Source organism: Condylura cristata, unplaced genomic scaffold (genome assembly GCF_000260355.1).
Source record: "Condylura cristata isolate star-nosed mole 26May11 unplaced genomic scaffold, ConCri1.0 scaffold00003, whole genome shotgun sequence".
Taxonomy (NCBI): Eukaryota; Metazoa; Chordata; class Mammalia; order Eulipotyphla; family Talpidae; genus Condylura; species Condylura cristata.
In genome coordinates, this window is record NW_004567104.1 from 5,942,509 (window position 1) to 5,968,134 (window position 25,626).

Consider the following 25,626-nt stretch of genomic DNA (forward strand, 5'->3'; position numbering starts at 1 on the left):
AAAAAAATAAAAAAAAAATAAAATGTTGTTCTGTAGTACACTAAGAGAATATAAGTATCAGACAACTGTATATGAAATCAATTACAGAACAATCAAAACTAAAGAAAAATAAAAGTCATAGATTATGAATTCAAGTGTGTCATTTTTATTAAGACTGCTAGAATGTCTTTTAGATCCTGGGGATACAATTTGTGCATAATTAAACAGTTCATGAGATTCTCCAAGTGTAAAAAACCTCTAATATGGGTTAAATTTGCTTTATACGTAAGATCTGAAAAGTTATTCAGCCTTTAATAGAAAGGAAAGCATATCTCACTGGTGGCTCATCGGGTTAAAGTGCAGTACTCGGCAAAGCTACCCACACACTTCAGTGTGAGTTCAATCCCCAGCTCAGGAGGTGACCCACATGGTGCAGCAGACCTCTCCTGTCTCACAGGCTGCTCCCCTCCAGTAGTACTTCTTCAATTTGCCTGTTCTGCTCCCTGTTGTTTCATAGGTGAATCCTCTTACCGCCAGGCACCTCTGCCCTGTACCACAGTTCTTGTATGCATAAATAAATCTTTAAAAACAAAACCAACAGCAACAATAAAAAGCATATTAGGAAAGGATAAAAGAATACTGCAGTTCCCAATGTTGGCTGACGCAAACTATCACCATCACTTCAGTGCATGTAAAAGCCACATATTCCCAGTCAGAATCTCCAAGGAAAGGTCCAGGAAGATTATTTTTAGCAGACAGCCATGATGATTCTCAACAGAACATCTGGAAACACCTGGTATGGAAAGAATACAAGCTAGTGGCTACAGTTAGAAAACGAGCTGCTACAGACAGACTCAGGGACACAAGAAAAATTAAGTCTGAGCACTGAAATGGTGGTTTATGGCCCTGATGTTAGAAATAGAGAGGCTAAAACCAGATCACTTTAAAGGCCTTGATACTCTAGAATTCAGTCACAACAAAAATTTTTATGGTTATCGACTATTGGTTCAGAAGTAATCTCTATGGGAAATTAAAAAAGAAAAGCATCTCAACAGATTATAAAAAACTATTTAAAATATTAGTAAGTAGATCTTTCTTAACAAGGTTTCAAATATCTAACAACCTCTTGCTTTCTCTCAAGTACCTGGCATCATGAATCATTTCCATCAGGCTCCCACAGGAAGTGAATTTATTTTAACAATGGGTAGGTTAGTTGGCCCTCTCACACAAATGAAAGATGGGTATTTCATACCATGAAATCTTCTCATGTCAAAAAGAGACAAAGGTTTAGAGGAGATGAAAGGAAACTAGATGATGAGAGGAAGAATAGTGTGAGTAGGTGATGCTTCCCTGAAGATGCAATACTATCAATATTGAATTGCATTTAAGGAAATCTAGAAACAGCCTCTTGTTAAGTATCATATATGATACCCCACTATTGTATTTCTTTATATATCTGTATTAAATTTTTTCTAGCTTATTTCAAAATAGCAATGGACAAGTTGTGTAGAGCTATGGGAAAAGAGCGTGAATTAATACCTAAAAATATGGACTCAAATGCTGTTACTATCATTGTAAGTCACCTTGTTTATTATGCTTATAGTCAAGTCACTTCATCTCTTCATGCTTCACTCTTCTATAAGGTGGATAAAAACCAAGTTATCCCTGAAAGAGCTATAGTTGGAATAAAAGATGAAGTAATTTCTATGTCAAATAATAAGCATTGTATTTTTTGCACTTTTAAAAACTATTCAAAGAAAGTATATATCTCACAATAAATATCCACTTTATTGGAAAGTCTAATTGGTTTAACAACTCCAGATTTTTTTTAAATTTTAAACAATCAAATAAATGTAACGTCCAGTATCTATGTAAATGTGACTGACCAAACAAACATTTGCTGAGCTATCACGATGTAAGAGAGGTTCTTACTAAAACATCCTCTGAAAGCTGTCTTTCAAAATAGATGGGCAAAGTACATCCCAAGAAGGAAAAAAGCCTAGATGTGAAAGTATTCTGAATGTAACTCCATTCACTTAATCATTGTTAATCTCCATAAATGTTACATATATATAAGTCAGCAGACTTGGTTTTTAACATATGCTTAAAATTTACAATTTATTTTTCTACACACTGCTAAATGAAGGCCTTATATTAAAAAATCCACAATGATAGTAAAGTAGGAGTAGACTTGCTTTATACCTTGGCCAACACTAACAGCACTAATATTAGAAAGGTGAATAACAAGCAAAGTGTTTCTAGAACTGTACTTGCCTAGATTTAATTCCACATCTTAGCTGTGTGACCTGAACAAGATTTCTAACTTTCCCGCACTATGGTTTTCTCATCTATGAAAATGAAAATAATAATAGCTTCTATCTCTTAAAGTTGTTGTGAAGGTTAAACACGTTACAATAAAAGGTTTAAAATAGTGCAAGGCACTCAGTCATTATTTGATATTAGCCATTATAACTAAGTACATTTTAATCTAGGATGACAAGATCAAATCTTTTTTATAAGTCAGGACTCAAGGACTCTTCAAAGCTAAATTAATAAAAGATACATGAGTCTAAACTTTTTTAAAACAGCAGAACTCTACTGTTTGTTTTCAAATAAAATATTTTATCAAGCCCTAAATATGGAATATAAAACATACTAAGCTGTTTATTCATCCAGTAAATGTATTAAGTAAGTACCATTTACCAGCCCCTCCCTTTTACAGCTCTTACACACACTCTGTTTATAGCCTGAAAATCACTCCTGGTCCTCCCTGGTGTCGCAATGGGTTAGGACACAGCACTACAAGCTATCGGCAGCTGCTTCAGTCCAAGTTCAACCCCAGGCCCCCAAGGTGATCCACATGGCACAACAGAACTCTCCTGTCTCACTCACTGCTCCCATCAGCATTGTACCTCATAGATCTGCCTATTCTGCTCCCCACTCTGTCTCTGTTGAATCCTCTCATCACCCCTGCACCTCTGGACTGTACCCCAGTTCTGTATGCATAAATATTAAAAAAGAAAGAAAAGAAAATCACTTCTGTAGCACAAGCATTACAAAGCATTATGAAGAACAAAAGTAGAACAAACGTCTCAATATAAAGAACAAAGGCTCCAAAATTAAGGGCAAGAGCGGGCAGAAAAAAATCTGATTCAGATTTTCATTAACTCAGGAGACACCAATAGTTTCTTAAAAATAAATTTACTCTCTTGTCACATATGCATGCAAGAGACTTATAGATGCAGTTGTTTTTTTTTTTTAACAATTTTTATTTACTTATGCATAAAAGAACTGGGGTACAGGTTAGAAGTGGGTGGTGATGAGAGAATCCACCAGACAGAGTGGGGAGTTCAGAACAGGGAGATCAACTGAAATACAGTGCCAAGGGTAGCAGTGGGCAAGACAAGAGAAGTCTGCAGTACCATGTTGTTAGCCACCTGGCCTGGGATCAAACTCATGCTGTGGTGGATAATGGCTGGAGATAGCTTGATAGCACTGAGACTTAACCCCTGTGCCACCGGGGAGGTCCCCAAGACCCTTAAATTTTTAACTGAAAGAGCCTTTATATACAGTCTAGCCCAATCACCAATTTCACAATATACAAATAAATGTCCATGAAATTTCACATTAAGAGTTAAAACAGAACAGTGACAAGTATTTTAAATAAATGTGGTGCTGAGCAACTTAGTACATTACACAGGACCTTAAGCCTGTCAAACTGAGCTTACTTTTGGACAAATCGGTCATGCTCTTTTTGTCACTGATGGGTTTATCAGTTTATATATAAACCTAAGAGCCCCAAACTCCATGAAGAGTATTTGGAGACTGAAGCTATCAGGATCATGGTTCTGATTGAAGGTCACTCTGCGGTACTCAGCAGCACAAGCTTCTGAGGTTTGATTCACTCTAAAAGTTAACTTCATCATGTTAGCTTATGTACTCGCAAATGTTTGGAACCAAGTCTATTTGTTAGTTAGGAAACATGTATATTTGACAGATGTATGGTGTTAACAAAGAATGACAAGCTATATGGATTTCATACAGAAATCACAAAATGGACAAAAGTAATCTTTTTTCTATACACAGACAGCAGTACAGACACTCACATTGAAACAAAGATCCCACTATGAACATTTGCTCAACTGAGCGATAATAGTTATTTAATCTCGTCCTAAAATCAGTGAGACATAAATGGAAATACTGACGCTTCAGGCATGAGTACTACATGCATTATCACTTCATATAATGGCTGGCATACTCTATGCACTGAACTCCTATTATTAGTTATTGATATTTTATCCAAATTCTATTAACTTGACATGGTATCAGGCCTGGAACTAGGTAGGATGAACCAAACCAAACACCTAGAATACAAAATTTACCTGACTTACATGACAGAGAGTGGACACATGTTTAAAATTTGCACCCTTGGCCCTTTAATTGCCTCACCCTAGCCCTGTCCCTGCACAGCACACAAAAATAACAGCCTAATACTGCTATCACAAGGCTATTAAGGTCACCTATAAAATCTATTTTTAAAATTCTTTACTCCATTTGCAAAAATAGAAGCCTAAATAATGTGGGCACCACAAAAACACCACATTTATCAACAAAAACCAACTACTGGGTTTTGGAACTCTTGAAAGGAAATTGGCCATCAAATGCATTTTGAAACTATGTAACAAACCTACATTAAACTACTATTGTTTTTCCTTTAAATACACAAACTTTTTTATTCTCTTAAAATAAAATAGCAAATGAAATCATGATACAATTAAAGATCTCAAAATAATTTATAAAGGTTGACAACAGTATCAAATAGCTAGTTTATGTCACTGGATCAACTGATGGATATAGGAACAAAAAACGTAGAAACAACTGACTTATATTTCTTAATCACTGGTCCTGGGGAAAATATATTTAATTATGATGATCCTCAATTTTATTATTTTTTTAATTCCAATGTCTAAGTTAAAAAAAAAAATCCTGGTCTGAATAAAATTTAAACAAAATTATTTGTTGCAAAGCAGGAAACAACTTGTCCTCTTGAGAGTATTCATCTTTTGCCTGCAAAGTTCTTAATCTTGTGACACATGAATCAAATAATGCCTTACTGAATCATTGGTAGTGTTTAACTTAGGGATATCTATTATCCTTTTCATTAATATTTGTGATCCTTTAATTTCCCAACACTAAAGTTTTCCTTTAAATTCCTATCGAATTTAATGGAATTGAAATTCCATTAAACTTAACTGGCATAGTGCTCCTGTGTTCTCTGATTGAAAGTACAATTAAAGCAGATGGAATCATGAGTTCGATCTAGCTGTTCTGTATAACTTAGAATCATAGATGCTTTTTAACTCAATTGACTCCAAGTTGCCTAAGGATCCAGAATATGTACTATATATTTTAATATAGTTTTTTTTTTGTACCAAAACACTCACAAAGACACTCAAATGTTGACAAAATTTGTCCCACAAAATAAACTGACTCATGTTTAACACCAAGTGTCAATGAGTACATTAATTTCCAGATCTCAAATATACATGCCAATTGTCACAAGAATAAGGAAGGTGTAACCTTAAACAAATCCAAGAATATAAATCTGAAAAGATTGAAACATCTTACAGCCTTCACAGAGTGTAATATCATATGGTTTTGTCATTTCATAATACACACTGCCACTAGAGTTCCAGTTCATCCTGAAGATAGAAGAGTTGATTAAGGCAAGAAGGCCTGTTTCACTGCCAGGATCCAAATGCTAAGTTACAGATATCATCACCAATCCCCCCACCCTCTCAGCTGTGACCCAAAATTATCACGATTTAATGCAAAGGAAAGGTACTTAACATATTAGAAATTCAAATGTCCATATAGCAGGCTTTTCACCCCTTCCCCCTTCTGTACACTAAATTATAAACTTATTTATAAGAAGTTTAATGAATCTAATGCAGTACTCTTCATAGTTAGCAACATGTTAGCTGGAGATGTGATCATGAAAAATCAGTTACAGTTGAGGGTAGGCAGCCTTGCAGTGAAGAACAGCAACAAAGAAATCTGACACATTGCACTTCCACTTTGCTGAACTCCAGGGAGCATACCTACATCATTTTATTGTGCACTTACCTATGCAGGTTCAATGGACAAGCTTAAGATTGCTTTTGAAAACAATAAAAAATGTTGAAATATAAATGAAATTCACTGAACTATGAATTTAGCTACTGAATGGAATGATTTCATTCCATGTACATTAGCCCCAGAATGAAAGAGGTTAAGAGGTATGGGTCTGCTACTCCTCCACCAGTCTTGGAATCACAAACAACTCACCACACAAATTCTTGTATGATAATATACATATTTCTTTTAAACATGATCTCTGAATAATAAGTCAAATATTTCACCTAACATTCAAACGGAAAGTAATTTAACTCCAAATGCTAGAGGAAAATTTGCCTGTGTTGATGTTAGTCTCCAGTGTGGTGACTTCCTGAGACATTCTTTTAGCATATCTGACCTTAGCACCTAAAATACAACTTCTCTGTAATTACAACTCTAAATCTAACTCTCTTCAATGGAGCTCAATCACTAACATCCTTTATTACTGCAATGATTGAAAAAAAAAAAAAGTCTTCTAAATCAGTCAGCTGAAATTCAAATCCTGAGCACTCTCTGGTTGTATGACTTTGAGAAAGTCACTTCAACTTCTCAGCACTTTATATTACTCATTTAAATTGGGGATAAAAATATGTCTACCAGGCCCTCCCTGGTGGTGCAACAGGTTAAAGTGCAGCACCACGAAGCTCCCTGCAGCCCCTTCACCTCAGTTCAATCCCCAGTCAGGGAGGTGACTTACATGTTGCAGCAGACCTCTCCTGACTCGCCCAATGCTCCCCTCAGAGTGTACTTTGTTGATCTGCTTGTTCTGCTCTCTGCTCTGCTTCTGGTGTATCCTCTCACCATTCCTGTACCTATGGCCAGTGCCCCAATTCTGTATGCATACATAAATAACTACCTCATAGTTATAAGAATTATTTAAGCTCATGTAGAATGTCTAGCATAATGACTGGCACTTGGTGCTCACTAAATGATGGCTATCATCATATTCCAGCTCATCTTCAGTGAACTAATTTCACATGTAAACTGTACTTAATAAATATTTGAAAAAAATGAACGAACAGTATCATTACTAAGATCTTGAGATACTTCTGTTAAACTGATTTCCAAAGAGATGGCCTGACTGAACAGTAGTGGCTATTCTGTGTTCCACTGTCATTATCCAATAACTCATAAGCTTGTTGATAAAATCTTTTTTTTTTTTTTTACTTTCTTCCTCTCCTCTCTTCTATCCCATAGCAACACTTTAATTCTACATAATGTAGAACAGTGGATTGAGACTGAATAGATTCAAATCATTTCCTGAGTAGATTAAAAAAAAAAAAAGGATTACACATACCAAAAAGTTAAGAGTGACCTTGGAAAATATCATTTTAATATAACACTATATCCAAGATGTAGTTAATGTTTTTGGCCAAACTAAGAAACTTTTTCATCTTCACACAAATAAAAAATGGATAAACAAACTATCTGCTACCTTTCTGTAAATAAGCTATTTCTACTAGCTGCAATAAATGTACTTTCATGCTTTATATTATATGTGTATGTACTTTCCTAAAACATTAGTCTCTAAGATTGCAACTTTGTACACCATTTCAAAAGCAGTAGTACACACAATCACACAAACTTCTAACAGTTTACATTATGGAGAAAAGTTGTTTATCATGGAACTAGCTTAAAATTGTTAGTTACATTACCTATCCTATGACCTTAGTAATCCAACATTTTAGAAGCAGTAGTTCAGTTCTATACGCCAAATACGGACTATGGTACAGTAAATGACTTCAAATCCTGTTAAATAACTTTCAAATACTTTTCTTAAAAGTTTAGGAATTTCAGACAGTTATATTTAATAATAAAAACTGAGAGTATTATCAAATTTGAAAGCCAAATATCAGCACTTTTTGACAGTATCTTATAAGAATGAACTGCTTAAATTTATGAAGGCATTTAAAATGGCTACTAGAACTCAAACTATTAAATTTATTCTATGTCATGACTATAATACTCTAAAGAACTAGAAAATTCACTTTCAGGAACAAAATCTACCACTGTTTATTTCTAAAATTTAGCACATACATTTTGAAAATACCAAACTTTTACACTTTAAAAGTATATAAGCTCAAAGCAAATACAGTATTAACTAAGACCTACAGAAATATAAAACTTTCAAAAGCCCAAATATAAATAAGCTTCTTGGAAACAAGCACTACTCACTTTTACAATCACTTTAAAGCAGGTGATATTATAAGTCAAAGTCAAAGGAAAAAAATCCTTAACTATGATTAAGAGAAAAATACAGAAGCACAGATTCTATAAACCAATTTAGATCCAGACCTTGGTTCCAGCATACAGACCCTGTAAACAACAGCATTAAATTTCTTTGAGTCTTGATGACCATGGCTATAAAACAGTGTTAACACTACTTGCATGACTTACATGAAATAATTGATTTGAGGATAAAATGCGATAACCTTAGGGAAAATTAGAATCCATTAAAATTTCCTTCCACGTCTATATTTTGTTATAGTGAATATTACTTGCAAAAAAAGTAGAACAGGGATAAGGTCTCCAAAATGGCCTGCTATACAAATTTTGTGTAATACAAAATGATTCCTTTATTATCCCATATAAAAAACTATCCTAATTTGGGGGCCTCCCTGGTGGCACAAAGGGTTAGTAAGTCACAGCTCTATCAAGCTTTTGGCAGCCACTGAAGCATAGAGTTCTCTGACCAAGGCCAGGGAGTTGACCCACATGACACAGCAGACTTTTCCTGTTTTGCCCACTGCTCCCCTCAGCAGTGTATCTCAGTCAATCCACCTCTTCTGCTCCTCATCTGTCTCTGGTGAATCCTCTTACCCCTCACATACTTCTGGCCTATACCCCAGCTCTTTTGTACATAAAAAAATCTTTAAAAAAAACTATTCTAATTTTAGAGAGCTGCAAGAAGGAGCAAACATCTTCCTAAAAATTATATTAAGCCATCAATAACTCCTTTTTATCTATGGCTGGCAGCATGTCTATTCATTTCCATGTTCCATATTGTTGTCCCTTATACAGAGCTGTAGGAACTGTATAAGAACACACTCATTCATTCAATCATGTGTTCATTTATTCAGCAAACATTTACTGAGCACTGACTTTGAGCCAGACACTGTGTTAAGCAGTGAGGTGAGAATATGATAAGTGAGATGACCATAACCAAGTAGTTGCTAGTCTAGTGAAGGAGAAAAGTGTTTATCAAACACAGAAATAACAAAGCTCCTACTGCAATGATGCGGCAAAAATAGAAGTATAGTGTAGGTGAAAATAGAGTTTTGAGAGGAGGAGTCAAAGCAGGTCAGAAAAGGTTCCCCTGACATTTAAACTGTGACTTGAAAATTTACTAGTTGACCAGATTTGAGAAGGAGATGGGTAACTGTCCAGGGAGAGGAATGGAATATGTTCAAAAGTTCAGGAAGAAGCTTATGTATGTAGTAAATAAAAGGTACACTACCGAGAAAGGATGAGGCTAAGAACAAAGAATTGAACAGGAGACAAAAGATAAATTCTTAACATTAAACAGAGTAAGACAATAATAGTATGTGACAATTTAAGTAATTTTATGTCCTTTTTTTTAATGTCCATATTATAATCTAAGGGAAATGAGTCTTTATTCCACCATTTTAAAAATATGAAGTCAGAAGACCCAGAAGACATGGATTGTACTTTGGCACAAAGACCTTGCACTTCATCAACCTGAACTTCTTTCTCTTTTCAATCAGGTACTCATTATTTTACCTACCAAAAATACAATAATAATACACAGTCCTGTTCATTTAGACCTTGTATCCTTAATGAGAAACAGGTGCATAAGAGACATCCTAAGTCCTGTAAGAGGTGATGTCCAAAAACTAACACAAAGCTCTTATGAAACCAGAAATACAGCACAAATTTACATCACTCTGTGAACCACAAATTATTCAATGCAAAGAGGTCCAAAGTGCTATACTACTCCAGCATGTGACTGAAAGATGATAGAATCCACTACAACGCAGGTGAAATACCTAGACTCAGAAAAAATGAGAAGTTAGAAGTGCTACTGAGCCAAGGGCAAGAGGTAACTAATACGATAAATAAGTACATATTATTAACTCTTCTTATTTCCCAATCTTCCTGACTTTTAGTTCAAAAGCTCATTTTTGAGTCTCATAGCCGCATGCCAAAAGCTACAAATTTTTTTCACACTTCCCCAACAAAAATGTAAATGCCTACATTGCCACCTAGAAAAGGCACAACAATCCTTGCTTTACTATCAGTGACTAGTGCTTATGGTCTACTTAAAGCCATCACACCTTCTACTGTATCACAAGCCAGTTATCCTCATTAACTTCCCACTTGTTTAGTTGATCCTCCTTCCTTGTGTACTGTATTAATCAGGACACAACTGAATTCCTTATTTTATTTTATTCTGCAGTATTGTATCTTTCATCTAGTTCAGAGGTATTAATTTACACATCATCTTAACTCTAATTACAGGTAAATGTAACACCTGATCTTAGAATGGTTTGCATTAAAAAATAAGACACATAATATCATTAATTACAGAGTACATTCAAAATACAGCATATTTCAATGGTTAATTTATATAACAGGAAGCCATTACTGATTATCTTTTACCAGTAGACACCTAATTCTCTTATAAAACTTATCACTAAGAAATTCTGTTAAAAGTTTTATTCAAGAATTTTCCAATAGTAATATTAATACCTATATTTGGTCATAGCAATTAGGTGTCTATTTTTATTATTATAAAATTACAAAATTACATGTTGTAACAATTATTTGTCCTCACAAAATGTGTCCTATTTTCCTTTTTTAAATGTAAAGGTTAATTTAAAAACCATTGATGATGCTAAAAATAAACATGCAAAGGCCTGATATTATTTACACCTACACACACACACACACACACACACACACGATCAAGAAAATGAAAGGAAAAATAAAAAAATGTGACTTTTCTCTCCAAGAAAAGCAATGTATTTCTTTATTAGTAATGAGCACACTATAAACTTTGGACACTCTAGTATTTGAAAAAAGTATAGTCTTGTGAAAGAATTACAATCCCACTGTTCTCAGTTTTACAAAACAGGAGTAAAAACTGACATAAGGTAGTGAAGGAAAGAAATATTTATCTTAAAGAATGAGATATACTGTTTAACAGACGTTTTTCTACCTCATTATCTACTGTCTAAATTGTGGTGTAGCCTATCATGTAATATTCCCCAAATAAATAAGGAAAGTATGTAAGCTGAAACTGACTCTTAGTTTTCCAAAAGGTTACAGTGCGACCTTTTTGAGTGGAATTTTCCTCCCCAGCTCAGAATAACTCTTCATCTCACAAATGGCTGGTTAGAAATACATAAAATGCATTACTTTGCAACTTTCACCACCCTCTTTGAAAACACAACCAAAACTCCCTACTGTCTTTCTTGTGAGGCAGCTGATTCAGAATGGAGACTGTAGCTGGATGCTATTCAGAAAATCTGTCTCTACAATATGTAACCTTGGGCACGTCATTTATCCCCTCAGTTTCCTCATCAACATCCCAATGAGCATGTTTTTTGGAGGAAAAACAAACTAAAGGTGTAAATACATCTTAGAAATCATTACATCTTAAGAGGGTTAAGCTTTACTGCTTAGGTCAAATTTACTTTTTTCCTTAGAGAAGGGCCACATCACGATATTGGAACGGAACCCCTACATATTTGTCAATATTTGACTTTTCCTTCTAGTTTTCTCTTCCCTCAAAGGGCATAACCCGAGTCACCCCAAGAGCAGACTCCCAAGCATCCCCTCCTGCCCTTCCTGACTTCTAAAGCTGAGGGGGGGTGGGGGGAACTGCAGCTTCACCTCTCCACCCCAAGCCACACCTTCAGTGGACCCCACCCCAGTCACATCCGCCCTCTGCCTACTCTTGGGGCACCGGAGGCTAACCTCGCCCTTCCCCTCCCGCCCCCACCTAGAGGAGACTTCCTGGAGGCGTTCAGGCCCTGGCTGAGGAGGCGACATTTACGAACCCGCTTTACGCCACTCGCGTAGGGTAACCCAGCTTACGACTATCGTAGGGCCCGGTTCCTAGCCCCGATTACTCCGCCTGCCAAAATCAAGCCCGAGTGCCTCAGTCTCAGCCCCGACTGGACCCCAGACCTCTTCTGCTCCGCGGGGGACGACAAGGGCTGGGAGAGAACAGCCACATCTTACCGACAACTGAGGCACTGACTTCACTTCCCACCTTTGGAGCCCTCTTCAACTCCCGGATCAATTCACTCCGGCGACGCCGGAAGGACCCGAGAGGAACCAGGCGTTGTCCGGAATCCTGCCCAGCCGGAGTCGCGCAAGGGCCTATGGGGACTCGTAGTCCCACTCGCCGGCTTTATTGGCAATTCTTGCTCGTGATGAAACTACAATCCCCGGCAGGCCAAGCGGTGGAGCCCAAGGCGATGGGTGGGGACACTTGTAGCCAATAGTTGGAGAGTTCCCTGCTTTTGCAGGCGGAGGTGAGCAGAAGAGAGTGGACTCACTGAAAGAAGAGGAAGGGAGGGGTCAGCTCTCACCTGCACCAATCAGGATGCAGGGTCGGCCCCGCAGGCAACTCACCAGTTGTGGGGCGGGCTTGCAGAGAAAAGGAAAGGGGCGGAGGGACAGTGAGGGGAGAATTAGAAGTGGTGAGCGCCAGCTGCTGAACTGTGGACTCCGCGCAGGCGGAGTCAACGCTTCAGGGGAACCATTCGCTAGGGTGGAGTGAGGGCGCGGTGTGGGCGTGCGCCCCGATCGGTGGAGCAACTTCGGTGAAAGCAGCCGAGTAGCAGACACATCGGGCGGCCACACCAGAGATAGGTTGAGCCTGGGAGTCTCACTAAGGTTCCCGGGGAAACAGGAGGCAGCTTCAGGTGTGAGGCCACGGAGGGAAGGGGACGAAGTCTCCAGGGAAATACAGAGCTGCTAAAGTACTAGGAGCAGGAAGGTGCAAGGGCCACTGCTTCCCGCCGCCTCCAGCCTGGGCGGCAGCAGAAACATCAAGGGGAGGAGCAACAGCTGCCGAATGCGCCAACCGGAGGAGGGGGCGGGACGTGGGTCCCTGTAGCTGCCGGAGGCGCAGCCTGGACTGTAGTTTCCCGGGAGCGCGGAGAGCGGGCGCAAGGCTGAGCGCGGTCCTCCCAGCACCAGCTCCAGCATCCAGCCAGGGGTTGCAGGTGTGTGGGAGGTAAGCGTGGGTGCTGCTTCTGGCCGTGTGCACCCTGCCCTTGAGAAATCGTTCTCCAGTAGGAATTATATCAGGGCACAGCTAAACGGAGTCTCTTGTTCGGGCTAGGAAACTGGTGCAAATCCTTCTAGGTGGAAGATGTACATTTTTTTTTTTTTGGACTTTAGGCTGGGACGCGGGGGAAGCAAAAGGTGGCTTGACTCTGGGGACAAAGGGCGTGGTTAGTGTTTGTGGTTTGAGCAGTACCTTCAAACTATTCTGAAAGATCTTACGATTGAGGGAAACCCGGGCAATTCAATTGAAGGTGGACAATATCTGGATAGGTGCGTAGTTGGTTAAAAACAAAAATTGTGTAATTGTCCTGGAATTACTTTGGAACTCTTTACTAGCAATACAACTTTACATTTTTCTTCAGTATTTATCCTTTATGTTATTTTATCAGATTGTCCTACTACCGGTCTGTTTCTCAGGGTGGTTATACTGCAGTTTCTAGAATTGACAGAAATCTGTATTAAGCAAATGTAGGCAGAGATAATCAAGATGACTGAACCCATCAGAAGTATAACTTTTGCCAGCAATAATGTAAAAATGTGTTTTAATGGATGGGCACTTAGCTTTTCTTCCGGAGGCTGTAGACTATTGGAACAAAGAGGTGGACTCAGCCTACAGTGGAAACATACGGTGTACTTCATTCTGCTCCCTTATTCTCTCATTTGTGTCTGATGATACTTCCACATTAAAAAAAAAAAAAAGTGTCAGAAAAGCGGTGTGAGGATCTTTCTCTATATAGTGTGCTAAATGATTACCCTCAGTATGTGCTATGATAGGTTTAGACTTAAAAACACATGTAATAATAGTGCTACAGTAATAGTATCGTAAAAATAATAGTTTATACTCTGAATTAACCATGTGTGATTTTTTTTTAATGTAACTAAATGTCAAGGGATGAATATAACATTCTAATACTAGGGAAAGCTGAAAGTCTTGCCTATCTTTTGTAACCAAGACAGAATGACAGCTGGGTTTTTAGAAAAGTATGTAAAAAAAAAAAAAAAACTATTTGCCTAGTTCATTTTCTCTTCCTTTTTGTTACAGAGGTTACCCAGGCTGAATAGGTTTTAATCATAGTAGCATATTGCAGCACAGTTTGCTCTGAAATGCTTTCATTTTGACAGTTGTATATTTTAATCTTTCTGAATACTTTAACCTGGTTTTTTTTTTTTTTAACTAGGACCAATAAATGTAGTAATTGCCTGCTGTTTTTTTTTTCTTCTTTGTTTGTTTCATAATTTCCTGATTTACTAATGATTTTTGATAATGCATATAAAATTCCTTTTGGGAAAGGAATGACTAGAAGAAATTCTCCTTATAGCTTGAAAGTTCAATCCTACTGAGTGCCATTACTGATCAGCCTACTGACTGATAAATGTCTATAATCCTTTCTTTAGCATCTTCTTCCACATTCACACACCAGAGAAACACTTAGATGAGCAGATCCTAAGGGAAAAAAAGCTGTTTTTTTGTTGTCCACCAAGCAGATCAGGTAAGTATTGGAACCTACAAAGATCTAAGAGAAATGAATAGCAGCAATAGCCACTAAACTTAGCAGCCATAGTAGTTTCATGTAAGCTCATCACTGAAGTGTCGATTAATCCAGGTAAATGATATGACTCTATGAGAATGACTTCAGGAGAAAATGTAGTGTAGTGTAGTGAGGTTTAAAAAAGATAATTTTCTTTGCTATTTGTGACTAAATAGATCGTCCTGAATCAGAGCCTTATATTGCCTCTCAACCTGTGCTACTGATTCATTTTGTGAAATTGAACACTTGCTATCACTGGGTAATTTCCCCCATGTAATATAATGATTAATACTGGTAGTGGCAATGAAATTTTTGAAAAATCTTTATTGAAAGATCTTTTTGAAAGACATTTTGGGAATCAGTTAATAAATAGTACCAGAAACAACTGGCCAAAACCATTGAAATGTATGTGTGCTCTGAATCCCAACTATTTATATAATTTTTGCACTGAAGTGTCATAAAGGATAGAATCTCATTAAGAATTGTGGAATGAAATTACCGGACTTTTTGTTCTTCTCTAAAATTTGGATTTTTTTTGGGGGGATGGCAATGAAATAGATTTTGGTCCCTTTATAATTTGGGAATAAGAAGACCATTTTTATAAGACAAAAATCATTAGCAGTATATGAATCTTGGAAATTTGTTGCCTTGAGTCCTTGGCACATTTTAAATGGGTGTTTCCATTAAGTAATACCATCCTCCCATAATATGATTACTTCTTGATTGTGCTGAGTAGGCTCATTATGTGACAGTTTATAATCTCATGTAAAGACCTAGCTAGGTTCACACATATTATTTATTTTGCTCTTGATTGTAAATGGATATCAGGGAGCATGTAAAATGAGCAAGAAAAAACAGTGAATGATAGAATATCTTTATTGAATGGAAGATGCTCTGGGGATGAATGTTCTTTAGCCAAAAGTTTTGATTTATTTCAAATTACAATTTATTTTCAACTTTTTTATTTTAAATTTGATCCTAAACCTATTGAGTAAAAAAAAAAAAAAATGAGTGGCATGATTTCTCATTTCAGCTGGAGATCTCTTTCTAACATTCATTGATACATGTAGTGCGAAACAGCACAGGTTCAAGATTAAATGGTTTTGATGTTATAGTGTGTTTTGATGTTATAGTGTGGTGGTAAGAGGCTTACACAGGGATGTATATTTGAAGGGAAATTTTGAAAAATATACCCTTAGCAAAACAGAAACAAATTTTCTTTTTTTTATTAACTGCCTACTAGTGATTATATGGCCTTCACTCCCCCAACCCCAGCCATTAATTTTAAAAGACTTTCATACATAGTGGAAAACAGTGCTCCCCTAATTTGTCATTTTAACTGAAGTTAAGTTGACAGTAATTCATTAAATTTTGAGTAATGGGTTTTTAAATCAAAGCAGAAAGATTATGCTTGTATATATTCTCTTATAAGTGAAGCTTGCTTTTATTTGGACACAAAATTGAAAAGAAGTAAAAGTCTAATAAATGCTTCTTCTCCACTCCCCCCCCACCTCAAAGTTGTAATAAAAGTACTTGAACTACACATTGAAGATGAGTAAGTGACCTTCACCCATCCTTCACCTTTTAAAGCAAATTCCTAAGATTTAAACTTCAGGGGAATTAGGATTAAATATTATACAAAGGTAAGGATCCTTTTTCCTTATTTTCAAATTTACCCCTTATGTTTTCAGAATTTACTCCCTAATTTTGGTATATGTGGTTTATGTAACTAGATTATTAGCTTCTAGAGATAGTATATTTCTTTGCTATTTCCTCCTCATTCTGAGCACCTTAACATCATGCATAGCATAAAGAGGTTGCACTATAACTACTTAAGTGTAACTACTAGTTAGTCTTTCTTTAGCATATACATTGACACATCTTACACAGAAAAACAAGAATCATATGACCTCATGAAATAATTAGTATATGTTATGCTTTCTGAGAATGTGCTGGTTAGTCTTTACAAAAGTGGCAATTCGGCTGAATTTGATTCAGACATGTGGCATAAAAGCCTACTTTATATGTTTGCATTTCTAAATTCATCCCAGCATTTAAAAAAGATAAGGAGAAAAAGGCTCTCTCACCATTGGCACTCAGGATCTGTATTTTATTGCTAGGCAAGTCTGTGGCTTAACCACCATTTTACCTCCAAGCTTTAAAAAGCATAATTTCATTCTACAAAAACTGAATTTGCTCTACCATTTTTCTAATCATTCCTTTGGGAGAGGGTAGAAGACTGGATCTGTTTATGTATACATAGAATTGGGCATTTTTTGTATTTCACCTTCCAGAAGAAAGGCTAATCTCATTAATGCTTGAATTAAAAAAAATAAAAATGTGAATTTTTCTTTCATTATTATAAGACCTGAAGAATCATACTTAATTGTACTAGTTCTTTAGTAGTTAACTTTAGTAATAATGGATATTTCACCGCCTCTTATTTGCTTTTTTACATGCTTTTACTAGTATGCTTATAGATACAAACTTGCATTGAGTTGATGATTAATTTTCCTTATTCCTGTCCTCTTTGGCATTATTTTAATGTTTATCTCTGCCCTGTGGAGTGTTAGCTGAGTCCATAACTTTCTACCTTACCAGATGCTTACTGTCTTCATACTGAGTTCATTCTTGTTTGTATTTCCTTTAAGAACCTCATACATGTATATATTTCCTCATAAGAACCTCTACACATGATAACAATTTTTTTTAAATATTTGACAACCTATCATGAAAAATCACATTTTTTTCCCAAAAAATACAACTAAAAAATAATTTTCTTAGACAACTGCTTTAACACCAAACTCAGCCATCTTCCCACAATAGCAGCTAATCATTTAGTTTCTGAATGAAAAGAGCAAACATTGCTTTTAATTGCACCCTTCCATATGGGATTATACTCTCTATATAAATTTATTAATTGGCTACCATTTGGAATGTGTGTGTTCTTTCCTTGCCTCTATAACTTTGCTGATAAGTATGTACCCTAAAAAAAATCCCATGCCTACTTTCCTATAACTTTTTCTTGACACATGATAGACATTTTAAAAATGTAACTTAACTAAAATTTACCTACTATTCAATCTTTAATTGTTAATAAAACAGTTGTTATCAAGAGGCCTTATCCATATTTATTATATCTAAATTATTCCTATTTTTGTCACTGGGAAGGGATGATTTTTGAGAGTTGGCATTAAAAGTACTAATTGCTGGTCTTCTGAGCAGGTCAGCTGTGCATAGGGTGGTATTTCCAGCTCCAGCCACTTCTTTGAGACCCTTTTTTGTTTCCACTTAGGAAATCAGACTTCTCAGCTTCTCACATCTAGTAATTCAGTGTGGAAAGGAAAGAAAATGTAATTCACTCTAATTTAATAACCCCATTTTCGTAAGTATCATTTTCCCCAGATTTATATCATGTCAGAGCACCTAGCATAAGCAACTCAAGTTTCATAAAGTGATAGTGTCTAGAATACAATCTTACAATTCTATGAAACAAATATACTTGTAGTCCATTTCCAACTTAACATCTTGGCTTCTTTTGAGTGGACCCAGGAGAGTACTTTTGGTTTGTCCACATGTAATTGCTTATCTCATTTTCTAGATAATCTAAATTTTGTCTTAGAAAGCTTAGTTATTTTATTTGAAGTATTTAAGCCCTATGTAACTTAATGAGTTAACTATTTTCCACCTCTTAGCAGTTTGCTACACTTAGCTGTTTATGATATATAATTTTTTTCATTTATTTGAAGTAAATCAATTTTTTTATGATTTATTTATTTATTTATGCATACAGAACTGGGGTACAGGCCAGAGGTACAGAGGTGCTGAGAGGATCACCAGAGACAGACTGGGGAGCATAACAGGCAGATCATCAAAGTACACTGCTGAGGGGAGCAGCGGGCAGGTCAGGAGAGGTCTGCACACCATGTGGATCACCTCTGAGGCCTGGGGTCAAACTCATGCTGAAGTGGCTTTAGCTTTATAGTGCTGTGCTTTAACCCGCTGGGCCACCAGGGAGGGCCTGAAGTGAATCAGTTTTAAAGCATTTAATCGTTCTGTATTTCACAAAACAATTTGAAATCATTAAAGCACTTTTTTTTTTACATAACACTTATCCTTCAAGTTAATAAACCTCTGTGAAGTATCTTAAATTGCTTATAAATATAAAGTCACTTTTTCTTCATGAATGACAGGTTGAATTGTATAAGTCTTTATTTCAAAGTGTATGATAAGTATCTTAAAATTTTTCAGTAAGTTAAAATGTAGAAACTTGTTAGCCATTACTATTTTTAATATGGCAGATTACTTAATAATTAGTACTGAGATGAAATACTGTGAATGAGAAAAACATATTATTATCCAAGATTATATTTTTATTATCCAAGATTATTCTAAAGCCAATTTTTGATTTGCATTATGTGACCCAACGTAATTTACAATTTGAAAGATACTTTAAAATATGTATCAATTTTGAGGCTGATTTGCAGATATTTCAAGCTTCAGTCACAGTCTGATAGTTTTACCTCTTAGCTTGAAATGTTACTCCTGATCCTGAGCAGGTGCCTCCAGTTTATTTGTTTATTTTCCATAAGTTAAAAAATGGTTACCATCTTAATAAATTTTCATCTCTCTGACTACCAGATTTCTCATTTCTGGACAGAGTCATTCAGAACAGACTGACGATAACCCACCTTAAGACTATTTGGCCTAGTGCATATTTAATACTTTTCTATACTTTTCATTACAGGCATATTCTGTAATACTTGAAAATGATTCTATTATAAATCTGCTTTAATTGTAAAAACTATCAAAGAATCTTTGTGTGGACTGCATTGAAGAATATAAGTATACAGATTTTAAAAAATTGAATATTAGTGTTCTTTTTGAAGTAAATGATGGTAAATTATGATTTATCTGTCTGAAAAAAGCAAAATACGCTTTTGTTTCATAGAAAGGGAGCACACTAAATTTTTAAACCTGAAAAATGGTGTTATTACCCATTTCTAAAATGTGAAAAAATATTACAAATATGTATGTAGTGATTACTATCTAAATTATGATTCATGTTTTCAATGACACATCTTGGACTTATGGTTGGGTTAAATTATGAGCTTTGTGATAGGGAACTCTGAAAAGAAAATTGAAAAACAAAACATTTCCTAAATAGATATATCGAATTTATATACATAGTATCTCCTAGATTAAAACTAATCATCAAAAAGTTGACTGTGGAACCATAGGTATGTTGCTGTGGTTTGTGCTCGTATCAATCAGCATCTTGAATATTCAGTATTTACATTTCTATCATAGGACCATAAGTGAATGGTTTTATTGGGCAAAATTTTCAGATACAGTCACATATAAATTTCTAAACTACAATCTATAACATTTGATTGCATTGTGTTACAGAGAAGTACAGCAAAGGAATGTCTGACTTAGGAGTATGACACTATAGCAGTTAAGCAGTTACCAATGTAGACATTGACATGTGATATTCAGGGACGGATTTGAGGAAGTCAGCATAATGTATTGGTTTATAGGGGACAAGAAACTGGCATGTAGGAACATTGCATTTTTTGGTAAATGTTAATTGTAACATAGCTTTGCCTAGTCATTTAGATATTAAGACTGCTTTCTTATTACAATAAGTTAAGTCATTGCCATAGAGATCGTTTGGCCAGAAGCCTAAAATAATGTTCTACCTGACCCTTTTTGAAAAGACAGTGGGTCAACCACTAATTAAGAGTGTGGGCTCTGCAGTATGACAAATTTGGCTCAAGTTTGGCTCTATAATGCTATTTAAGATAGTTTAGTGAGGTTTCACTAAAGTGTACTGCAAATACTTAATGTGGTGGATGCTTATTGAATATTTTTGATTTTATTTAAATTTTATTTTATTATAATCTATTATTTCAAATGATCGCTATTCAAATCAGAGTTTAAAGTTCTAAATTTAGGTGTTCTCTACTCCTAAAATAACTGGAAAAACATGGTAGTATATCATCTAATTTAAGACATTTTCAAGAGTCACATAAAATGTTGTATTGGAGTATAAGACTGATGTGAGAGCCAAACAACCAAAGTGCATGGAAAATTAAAGCCCTGACTTTACAATACGATTAACTAACAGAAAGTAGTATATTGATTATTTGGGAAGACATGTCACTTTTTAAAAAAGTTTAAGATATTTTATTAGAAATTAAAATTATATTTAGAGTAAATATACTACAGAGGCAACAGCATTACCAATGTTACAGAAATAAAGTTGTTAGATACACAATATGGCAGCAAATTGGATAACTCAGATTAAATGAATAAATTGCTACAAAAGCTAACATCCAAGAGAAGAAGAAATAGAAAATCTGAACATTATTCAAGAATACTCAAAATACTAGCAACAAAAGCTGGTGAGGATTAAAAGTGATATGCCATGAGAAAATAGAATTAATTCCAGGAATATAGGATTGATGAATTATTAAAATCTGTATGATGTATGTCAATAGGATAAAAACACATAATTGTCTCAATAGACAAACCAAAACACTTAACAAAATCCTATACAGCTTCATGATAGGAACACTCAACTAAGTAGGAATAGAAAGACATTTCCCCAGTTTGATAAAAGACATTTGCATAAGAGCTACAGCTTGCATCATTCTTAATATTTCCCCTTAAGGTCAGGAGTTAAAAAGGATGTCTGTGCTTACCTTCATTCAACATTGTATTGGAGCTTCTAATCAAAGTAGCTAGGCAAAAGAGAAGTAAAAGGCAACCAGATTGGAAAAAAAGAAGTAAACCCTAAGGAATCCACAAAACTATTAGAACTGGTAATCATTCAGCAAGATTGTAGGCTTTAAGCCCAATATACAGATATCAATCACATTTCAATACACTAGCAGTGTATATTCAAAACTGAAATTAATAAAAAAAAATTCACAATAACATCAAAATATGTAATTTTGGAAGCAAAGTTTTAATTTTATACAAAGGAAGAAGAAGCTTCAGGGACTGCTTATTTTCTATTAACAAGTTGGACTCTCCTGTGTTAAGGACATGATATGTGATTGCCCAGTCATTTTTTATAAATGAGAATAAATCTACTACAATCATGCTCAATGAATAGATTTATTTGCAGTTACATTTTGTGAAATGTTTTTTAAATTAGGGTAGCTAGAAACAACTGGTTTGTTTGTCCATTACATTGCTTTGTTTTTAGCGATCATAAATGTGACCCACGGAGATTGACATTGACTAACCTGATAAATCCTGTATACATTTTATTTCCTCTAAGACTTATGTAAGCTTCCATCTGTGTTGAAGATTGTATGTTACATCAATGTTATGGTCTCATACCATTTGAGAGAAAGAAGTTCCAATTTGAAACATCATCACCTTCAAAACGAAAGGCAGTGCTTATATGTAGGAATAAATTTAACAAAAGCAATGCAAAGTTTATATACCAAAATACCAAACGTCACTGAAGACATTAAGAAAGACCTAAATAAATTGAAACCTATCTCATTTTTATTGATTGGAAGACTCGATTTTTTTTAAAATGACAGTTATCCTCAAATGAATCTACAGGTTCAATGCATCTTAAATATTTGGAATTGTAAACTCCTAGGCATAAGTGTATCCGTGAAATAGAACTGAGAGTCCAGAAAGAACTCTTTATAATTATGATCAACTGATTTTTGATTAAGTAAAGACTAGTCTTTAGCAAATAATACTGAGAAAACTGGCTCTCCAAAAGCAAAGAATTATTAAAGTGGACACTATAATTCAAAAATGAATTAGAGACTTAAGCATAAAAATTGAACCTATACAATTCTTAGAAGAAAACATCATCTCCTTGCATTAGTCAGTGGTTTATTAGATTTTACACCAAAGCATAAGTGACAAAATAATAAATAAATTGGACTTCATCAAATTGGAAAATGTTTGTGTTTCAAAGGATATAAGAAAGCCACAGAATGGGCAATAATGTTTGATAATCAAATATTTGAGAAGAGACTAACCTTCTTGTAAACATTAAGAAAGATCAAAATAAAGTTCAAAGTACTTAAAGGAATCTCATAAACTCAAAAATTAAAAGACAGTCCAATTAAAAATAGGCAATGGGGGCCCTCCCTGGTGGCGCAGCGGGTTAAAGCACAACACTGAGAATCTAAAGCCTCTTCCGCATGAGTTCGATACCCGCCTGCCCCGGAGGTAACCACATGGCGTGGCAGAACTCTCCTGACCCACCCGCTGCTCCCCTCAGCAGTGTACCTCATCGATCTGCCTGTTCTGCTCCCCACTCTGTCTTTGGTGAAGCCTCTCACCGCCCCTGAGCCTCCGGCCTGTACCCCAGTTCTGTATGCACAAGTAAATAAATCTTTAAAAAAAAAAAGGCAATGGATTCAAACAAATTCTTTAATCCAGGCAAACTATGAAAATAACCAAGAATCATGTGAAAAATGCACAATATATTTAGTCACTGGGGAAATGCAAATCAGTATCACATAAATACAGCTTCACACCCACCAGATGGCTAAAATAAAAAAGAGGATGTGGAGAAAATTGAACCCTCATAATGCTTGATTGATAACAGCTACTTTGAAGAACAGTTTGGCTATACCAAAACATTAAATGAGAGTTACCATGTGACCTAGCAATTCCACTTTGTACATATAGCTAATAGAATTGAAAAATTATTTTGATGTAAGGACCATTGAAAATCAATCAGAAATGAAAAAATATCTCTTCACACAAAATCTTGTGTACTTATTTTTACTGCAGTGTTATTCATAACAGTCAACAAGTGGAAATCCAAGTAATCCTCAGTGACGAACAGATCAACAAATGGAAATCCCAATATCCCTCAATGATGAACAGATTAACAAATTGTATAGTCAGCCAATAGAATATTATTTAATCATAAAAAGAAATGAAGTACTGATAATGAGACATAAATGACTTTTATAAACATTATACCAAATCATCCTATCAGAACAGCCCACATTTTATATAAAATACAGAGCAGTCAGATCCCTAGTGACAGATGTAGATTAGTGATGTGGTACTAAGGGAATGGGAAGTAATTAAATAGGAATGAGGTATCTGTCTCATGTGATCAAGTGTCCTAAAATGATGGTGATGATTGCTCAGCTTTCTCAACATGTCATAAACCACTAAACTGTACACTTTAAAAGTGTGTAAATGGTGTGTTTGTAAAAAGGTAAGTGACTGTAATAAAAAATTATGAAAAAAATCAGAGGAAGACTGGAATATAAGGAATCAAAAATTTGCAGGTAAATGTAAAGTAATAGAAAACATTCTCATTTTTTATCATTTGGCCTCAACACTAGGCAAAATCAGTGAAGTGAGATCAAAATCTAGTGACAATTTGTTAAAGTTTATTTTTCCTTAATTTTAAAATGAAGAGGAAAAAAACCCTAAATAACTCCAAGCAGATAAAAATAAATAAGAGTTGAAATACCACACTGTCATCAGACTTCTCTTCTGTAGCACTTAATAACAGACCATAATGGAACAATGTGTACAGAAACACACTGCAGTAAGGTTATGATTCAAAACCTTTCCAGCAGAGCTATGATTAGATGTGCAAAAGAACAAAAGTTTCAGATTCTCAGTCGTATAAGGGCATGCAAGCATGTATGCATGCAGACACACACATACCAATCACAAATAAGAAATGCATAATTTGCATGATCAGAATCAAGGAATCAAACATGGGGAGACAAATTTATGCAATAAGTCACACTTAAAGAGTGGTTGCTGTTTAAAAAAAAAATTGAATATTAAAAATTCTATAAAGTTGCCTTATGTTAGAAAAATTTATAATAATGTTCTTTATTAAACACCACCCCTGATCAATTTGATCACACAGATGAGGTTAATAGTAAGTGGACTGTGGTAGAGGACTATTGGTGCCTTGGAAGTGGGTGTGGCAACATATCTGAAGATGAGTGTTTCTCAGTCAGATGCCTCTGAATCATATACTGTGTTGTAAACCATTGTTATCTCTGTAAAATGGGGTGGAGGGGAAATAATACCATCAGCAGCAGAAAAGAAAACATTCAGTGCCATATTTTACAAAGTGAAGTCTGTAGATGTTTTATTCTTGATATTTGTAGAAAATGTAGTACTAAAGAACACAGAAAAGAAATGAGATCAAAGCACACACACAGAAAAAAAAAAGAAGCATCACAAAATGCTAACAAATATAATGCAATTATTAGTTAATGCAGCTCCTTATTAGCAGATAGAAATTGCTGAATTACTGTATTTAAAACTTGCTGGCATTTAATTTTCTAAAAGATAAAATTTAAGCAAATTAATGCTGATTTCAAGTAAAATGATGACAGCAGTAATAGACACGGAAATCAAAAATATAAGGTGGCCATCCATATTTGTGAAACAAGACAGTTCAAGGCAAAAAGCATTTATTTGGTCAAAATGGGTAATTTATATTGACAAAAATGTAATACACAGTGAACTTTTAATAGTCTACTAGAATAGATTTTGTTCCTGTTCTGACTGTAGTACAGGGGTGACAAAGTGTATCAAAGTCAAGCCACAGGCCAATGCGCTTGTGTATGTATTTTCTGTATATGAATGCTTGATCACCAACATTCTCTTGTCTTACATTGAGCTGGTTGGGGGATATTTAACTAGCCCCCTGATCTCCAAAAGT

General features: G+C 35.4%; 2 protein-coding genes across 4 annotated transcripts in view; one reads left to right on the plus strand and one right to left on the minus strand.

The window, feature by feature from the left end:
* The window catches only part of PDCD10 (programmed cell death 10), a 42,531-nt gene extending 30,062 nt beyond the window's left edge, over nucleotides 1-12,469 (minus strand). For all 3 annotated transcript variants that reach the window (XM_012729423.1, XM_012729417.1, XM_004674934.2), the window contains exon 1: nucleotides 12,343-12,469. The gene's annotated coding sequence lies outside the window, so the exon portion shown is untranslated. The remainder of the gene's footprint in view (nucleotides 1-12,342) is intronic.
* Nucleotides 12,470-12,931: 462 nt separating this feature from the next.
* The window catches only part of SERPINI1 (serpin peptidase inhibitor, clade I (neuroserpin), member 1), an 84,181-nt gene continuing 71,486 nt past the window's right edge, over nucleotides 12,932-25,626 (plus strand). Inside the window, exon 1 of the mRNA XM_004674935.2 lies at nucleotides 12,932-13,345. The gene's annotated coding sequence lies outside the window, so the exon portion shown is untranslated. The remainder of the gene's footprint in view (nucleotides 13,346-25,626) is intronic.